General features: G+C 37.5%; 1 pseudogene; it reads right to left on the minus strand.

The window, feature by feature from the left end:
* Positions 1–1,209: 1,209 nt before the first annotated feature.
* On the minus strand, positions 1,210–3,291 carry LOC137640422 (uncharacterized; annotated as a pseudogene).
* Between the last annotated feature and the right edge of the window lie 4,359 nt (positions 3,292–7,650).

Consider the following 7,650-nt stretch of genomic DNA (forward strand, 5'->3'; position numbering starts at 1 on the left):
GTGATATCATTTTGTGAATCTGCTAGTTCTGATGAGGAGTCTGTCAAGATACACCCTGTCCGGCTACAAAATCTTACAGTTGGAGGCCAAAATTTTCCAGAGCAAGTGTTTTATGTAGACGAAACTGGTCTGTTTTATCAGATAATGCCATCTCAGATATTACGAATGAGGATTTAGCTGCATTTTCTTTATAAATAACTTCCTAATCTACAGGGGTTTTATTTTTTCTAATTTGACCTGAAAAAATCGTATTTTAATTTTGTCAGAAAATTACAGTATAATAAAAAAATCTCAGCGCAAAAGCTGATCACTAGAAGATAAGTTCTCATCCCATCGTTATTTGGCATCACGTGCTGTGGTTCAACTAAAGCACTCACACATGCATAAGCCTGCATTACAATATAGTGCAATATCTTATCATGAGTAAATATTTGAAAAAACTTTTTGGCAACGTCATGGACGACCATTGGTCGCCAAACAGTTCATAGAATATAAACAAAATAGCTAGAGTTTCTGAAAACTATGTCAGAATAATGAAAGATATGTATGCATAGACAACCATACAAGTAAGAAGCACTGTTGCAACTACATAGATATTTAAGCCATTCATCACTACGTTTCTGATATTGTTATGGATATTATAACATCGAAGTTAGGCCCTTTTCACACTAGGCAACTAATGATCGTCACTAGTGGCGGTCACTAGTTGCCTAGTGCGGACATCTCAGGCAACTGCAAACAACAAGTGACTGTCACCGAATTCTAGAAACTTTTTTGTTTATCATAGTCGAAAGAATGACATCAATGGAGGAGGTGCTTCTGCTGGCTTTGCTGGTCAAGTAAAAGAGACGCTCTCAAAAAACAATAATCCATATCCATGAGATCTTATCATCAAGAATACACAGAGGTTTACATTATACACTTTACAGTGATTTATGTGCTGATGATAAGACATTCTTTAATTAGTTTCCTATGAACAAGCCTTCATCTGAGGAACTTCTCAGCATCATCAAGAACATCACAAAGAGTGACACAAAGATGAGATGAAACATAATGCCAAATAAGAAACTTGCTTTGATTTCAAGGTATGATATACATATTTAAGTAACTAATCTAGTTTGCTAAGATACTTCACCAGAAATACTGGGCTTCCTTTTTATAATTTTATTTTCTTCAACCTACAGTATTTATGCAATTACTATGGAAATCTATCTGAGGCTCACTGCTCCAAATTCATAAAGTCAACATATACGCTGCTGACTTACAAAAAGGTAGGTAACGAAGGCGACGATGGTGGTGTAGGAATAGACTGCACAGGGGCACTTCCTCTCAGTATGGGATTGTTTCGAGAATACTTAACTCCATGAAATGGTGGCTACTGGGCATGGTAAGGTGGATTTGTTGGATGATAAACAATGAGTGTTGGATATTGATACTGTGGCAGTTGTTGGTAAACTTGTTGAGCTTGCACGATAGAAGTCATGATATATAATTTTACTATAAGCTTTTTTTCTGAAGGTACCTTTTGAAGTTCTGATACAAGGGATAGTAAGGACAACTAATCCTCGTTTGTTTCATTAGATGGCTGTTGATTTTCGGAAAGAATTTTGCTCTTCAAGGATTGAATGAGTTCATCATTGTTTTTCTTTATCCTAGTTTGTTTAGGACATTTAGGTCTCTCCGGCTTCCTTGAAGTCTCCTTATCTTCCTCTTGTATGCCATCATTTTCAGGATCCTCATCCTTGTTCCATCCATACTACTAGCAGTTTGTTTGTACACCGTTTCAAGGAAACGGAGGATTTCAAAGTAAACATCCACTTTCACCTGACCCACTCTCCTCATTCTTTTTCTTCATAAGGTCTCTGATGTAACAGGCACGAAGTCCCTTCCACTTTTTCTGGATATGAGTAGCTGAAACATGGAAAATAGTTCTTGGTATTAAATATGATAAATATAAATCTAGTTTAGTAAATTTTATGACACTCCTATGTAAACAGAAATAGCCTATCCGAGAGTACGAATATGTGAAAGCTTGGTATATGATTTATTACATGCTTTTTTGTTGTTGTTGTTACAGGTACTTTGGCATCGCAGCAACTATGACTAATCTACACTACCAGTACAGACTAGGCATATCTACAATCTCTACCATCATGCTGTAAGTCTACAAGGCCATCTGGAAACGAATGAAGTTAACTTCTTTTCCTGAACTGACAACAATATTCTGAGTGGGAGCAGCAATTCAGTTTTGGGAAAAAACTAATTTCCCTCATTGCCTTGGTGCCTTGGATGAAAAACATATCAGGGTAATCAAGCCAGAGGATAGCGGTACATTGTACTGTAATTTTAAAAAATAATTGTTCAATTTTGCTTCTTGATTTGTGATGCATCATATAATTTCCGCTTTACTGATGTGGGTACATATAGAAAGTACTCAGATGCAACCATGCTCATAGATAGTGTATTTTTCAAAAGACTTGCAAACAAAACCCTCAACATTCCTCAAGAATTCAAATCCTACTCTGGGTTAGAGACACCTATGCCTCACTCAACAAATAATGCAGCCAGATGCTGGGAAGTTTATAAGTAAAAAGAGTCGCATATTTAATTACAGACTTTCGCGGGCTCACAGATATATTGAATGTTCATTTGGAATATTAGCAAACAAGTGGCACATCTTCCATCGCCCAATCAATGTAGACCTATACCTGGCAGAAGATATCGTCAGTGTGTGCTGTGTTTTGCATAACTTTGTACGAGCAAGAGATGGGGTTCAAACTGAGGATACCATGACAAATTAAGGGCTCCTTGAACTGGAGTCGGCAACAGGGTCAACCTCAAGTCTTCCAAGCAATCTGAGAGATAAATTTGCCAACTAATTTGTAGGTGACAAAGGAGCAGTTCCCTGGTAACGAGATCATATTTAGACAGAAATGAGGCAACGTGGTTGGTGGGGAAACATGTGAGGTGGTGACGGTGACATGAGTGTGATGGTGGTGGTGGTGTGGATAACACGTATGACGTAGTGATATGAGGGCGTTGTGGTGTATTTCTGAACAAAAATACATATGAACTGTTTTTTTTTTATTATTCGCCTATTTCTTTCTTCTCAACTGGAGATTTCCCTTCAAAGTCGGAAATGAAGTGCATAATAATCTCACTCCACACATTCCTCTTCTCATTCTTGTGGCTATATTGGTCAGTGGATGAATCCTAAACCGCTGGGTGTTTTTCCATTCGGTGAATTAAATCTTTAATGTTAATTTTCTCCACCACCTTCAACCCCTCCATCTCACAGGTCCTTACCTGTGCTAAGCTGGCTGGATACTGAAAAAACTAACATATCAGGATGAAAGTTGCACCAAACGGTGGCTTAGAATTAAAACTTCCATTTGAAACAAACCCCAACAGTCATGGATGACAGTTACTTGTTATCGGAGTGGGCAACAGCCATAACCTGTTGCGCAACTGAACAACTACAGTAACATAGTGTGAAAGGTTCAAATAAAATAATGGTAGTTGCCTAGTGTGAAAGGTGCCTTAGAGAAGAGGTGCCTTGGAGTGCAATGTTTGCTGATGACATTGTGCTGACTAATCTAGCAAGACAAGGTGTCCATCTCAAGCTAGAAAGATGGAGAGAAGAACTTAGGAGTAGTGGCTTGGAATTAACAGAACAAAGACAGGGAGGGGAATGGCAGAGAACATTGAAATTAGGCCAAGAAGACATAAAGAGGGTTAGCTCCTTCAAATATCTTGGTTTGGTTATGAGTGAAAATGGAAATCTCGATGCAGAAGTCAGTCGCAGAATTCAGTGAGCATGGATGAACTGGAGAAAGTCATTAGGGATACTTTATGATAGGAGGATCAGTGCAAAGGTTAAACGAAAGATTTATAAACGTGTTGTTAGACCAGCCGTGCTCTATATGCCCATAAATAAAGAGCAAGAAACAAAAATGGAAGTGGCCGAAATGAGAATGCTGAAATGGATGTGTGGTGTCACAAAAAAATAAGATATCCAAAATGCAGTCAAAGTATTAGAGGTTTCAAAGAAAGCTCAGAAAAGAGGAATGAAATAGTTTGGTCATGTCTTAAGGATTGGTCATGTTATGAGGAGAGAAGATGAACACGTATGTAAAAGGGATATGAACATGGAGGAGGAGGGCAGAAGCAGGATGGGAAGGCCAAAGTTCAGGTGGAACGATAAATTACTCAATGACATGAAGGAAAAAAGTTCTAAGAGAGCAAAATGAACAGGACAGAGGAAGATGGAGAAGCCTGCCTAGAAACAGCGACCCCGTATAGAAATGGGAAAAGATGAAGGCAAAGAAGAAGAAGAAAAAGAAACAAAATAACTAGTTGTTGATTTACCTTGATTAAATAGGATTAATAGACTTACAATGCCCCTGCACCACAGCGAAACCTTCGCAACCACGCATTAGTGTAATATAAACTAAGATGTATACCACTTACGTAAAATCTTACTTACGTAGGAGTCATGAAATGTTTTCTTTTTATTTGAGTAATGGTGTGTCTGTATAACCATGTATATATATATATATATATATATATATATATATATATATATATATATATATATATATATATATATATATATATATATATACATATATATATATATATATATATATATATATATATATATATATATATATATATATATATATATATATATATATATGTCTACACTTGGTGCCGGTCCCATGCCCGGGTAAATGGGGAGGGTTGGTGAATGGAAAGGAATCCGGCCATTAAAAATTGCCCAGGACAACTATGGTCAGTGAGTATAAGAATGAAATTAATGGTAGGGCATTCCCTTTAAGCAACACGTTGGGACCTCACCTGATCCCTCCGAAAAATTGGCAAGGGCTACCTAGTCATGGGCGGGCTGGGTTAAAGAGGCAAGCTCAGAGAAAAATATCTGAGGAGAGGATGAGAGTAGCAACTCTGAATGTGGGGACAATGACTGGAAAAGGGCGAGAGCTGGTTAACCCCATGGAGAGAAGGAATATTGGAGTGCTGTGTGTGCAGGAGACCAGGTGGAAGGGAAATAACGCAAGAGAACTAGGCGAAGGTTGTAAATTATATTACAGTGGAGCAAATATGGAAGGAAGAAATGGAGTAGGAATAATATTATCGAAAGAGTTGAAGGACAATTTGATTGGGGTGAATAGGAAATATGACAGAATTATGAGTTTAAAGCTAGGACTGGGAGCAACAATAGTCAATGTGGTGTATGCCTATGCCCCACAAACTGGATGTACAGAGGAGGAGAAGGATATATTCTGGGAGGATATATTCTGGGATCGACAATAGTAAAGTGATTCTAAGGATCGGGGAGGAAGTACTTGGAAAGTCATCAGGAAGAAGACCCTCAAATGATAAAGAATCGTGGTGGTGGAATGATGAGGTGCAAGAACGGGTAAAAACCAAGAAAGAAGCCAAGAAGAAGGCAGATCTATCAAGACAAGAGCAGGATAAAGAAAACTATAAACAAGCAAAGAAAGAAGCAAGAGGAGCAGTAACAAAGGCAAAGGCAGAGACATTAAATGAAATCTATAAAGAGACGGAAACACCAGAAGGAGAGAAGAAAATATTACGAATTGCTAAGGCCCGAGATGCTGCATCCAAAGACCTGACACATATAAGGCAAATAAAAGATAGCAATGGCATAGTTCTAGCAGAAGAGAGTGAAATTAGAAGATGGGAACTTATTTTGAAGGACTATTGAATGAGGAGAACCCAAGAACAATATTTGAACATGGACTCCCAAACGAGACTGTTACCATAGGAGTGATTAGAAGAGAAGTAGAACAAGCAGTAAAGAAGATGAAAAATAGTAAAGCTGCAGGACCGGATAATATACCAGTAATGGTATGGAAGAGTCTTGGAGAGGAAGGCATAGATATCTTGTGGGACCTGACACAGAAGATCTTTAAATCAGGAAAAGATGCCAGAGGAATGGAGAAGAAGCCTAATCATTCCCATCTATAAGGGGAAGGGAGACATCCAGGAATGTGGCAACTACAGAGGCATAAAGCTGATAAGCCATACTATGAAAATATGGGAGATCATTATTGAGAAGAGACTCAGAAATAAAACAACAATTGGTGTGGAACAATTTGGATTCATGCCAGGAAGAGGGACTGTAGAAGCAATATTTCCTTTGAGACAGATGATAAAAGAATATCGAGAGAAACAAAAAGGATTACATATGGTCTTTATTGACATGGAGAAGGCATACGATCGAGTACCACGTCAGGAGCTGTGGAGATGTATGAGAGAAAAGGGAGTCCCTGAGAAATACGTAAGAATCACCTAAGATATGTATGAAAGGGCAGAAGCAAATGTTAAGAGCAGTATAGGCCTAACAGAAAGTTTCCCAGTAAATGTGGGACTACATCAGGGGTCTGCATTGAGCCCTTACCTATTTGGTCTGGTCATGCATGTAGTAACACAAGGTATTAGAGATCAGTCTCCTTGGTGTATGCTTTTTGCTGATGATGTTATACTGTGTAGCCCTAGGCGAGAGGTAGTAGAAGAGAAACTGGAGGAGTGGAGAAGAGAAATGGAAAATAGGGGATTGAAGATCAGCAGGAAAAAGACAGAGTATTTGAGGTTGAAAAATGGCGAGAATGGGGAAGTTAGTTTACAAGGAGATAGATTGAAGAGAGATGAAAATTTCAGGTATTTAGGATCAACAGTTACAGAGGATGGTGATCTGAGGGCAGAAATAAACCACAGAATACAAGCAGGAGGGAAGAATTTGAAAAAAGTGCGTGGAGTACTATGCGACAGGAGAATAGGGGTTAAGTTGAAAGGTAAAGTACACAGGACAGTTGTGAGACCGGTAATGATGTATGGAGCGGGGACGTGGGCAATAAAGAAGACAGAAGAGAAGAAGATGGATATGGCAGAGATGAGAATGTTGAGATGGAGGTATGGGGTGACAAGAAGAGATAAGATACGGAATGAGGTAATTAGGGGTACCACAGGAATTAGAAAACTATCAAATAAGATCCAAGAAAGTAGACTGAGGTGGTATGGTCATGTCATAAGAAGAGATGAACAGTATATTGGGAGGAGAGTAATGGAAATGGAGGTACAGGGAACAAGAAGGAGAGGGAGATCAAAGCGAAGGTGGGTGGACTGTATCAAAGATGACCTTCTATCAAAGGGATTAACTGGTGATGAGGTGTGGGACAGAGGTAGATGGAGAAAGCTCACCAGAAACGTCGACTCCACATAGAAGTGGGAAAAGATGTAGACAAAGAAGAAGAATATATATATATATATATATATATATATATATATATATATATATATATATATATATGTATGTATATATATATATATATATATATATATATATATATATATATATATATATATATATATATACATACAGTAAAAATCATGCAAACAAAGGTGTGTATATATATATATATATATATATATATATATATATATATATATATATATATATATATATATATATATATACATTATATATATATATATATATATATATATATATATATATATATATATATATTTAATTGACCTTTCCTCGAGTCTAGTTAAACACTACTGTGTCTGGTTTAAAGATGCTCGAAGCCTTTTTTGTCTCAA

This window comes from Palaemon carinicauda, chromosome 5 (assembly GCF_036898095.1).
Source record: "Palaemon carinicauda isolate YSFRI2023 chromosome 5, ASM3689809v2, whole genome shotgun sequence".
In the NCBI taxonomy this organism is placed as follows: Eukaryota; Metazoa; Arthropoda; class Malacostraca; order Decapoda; family Palaemonidae; genus Palaemon; species Palaemon carinicauda.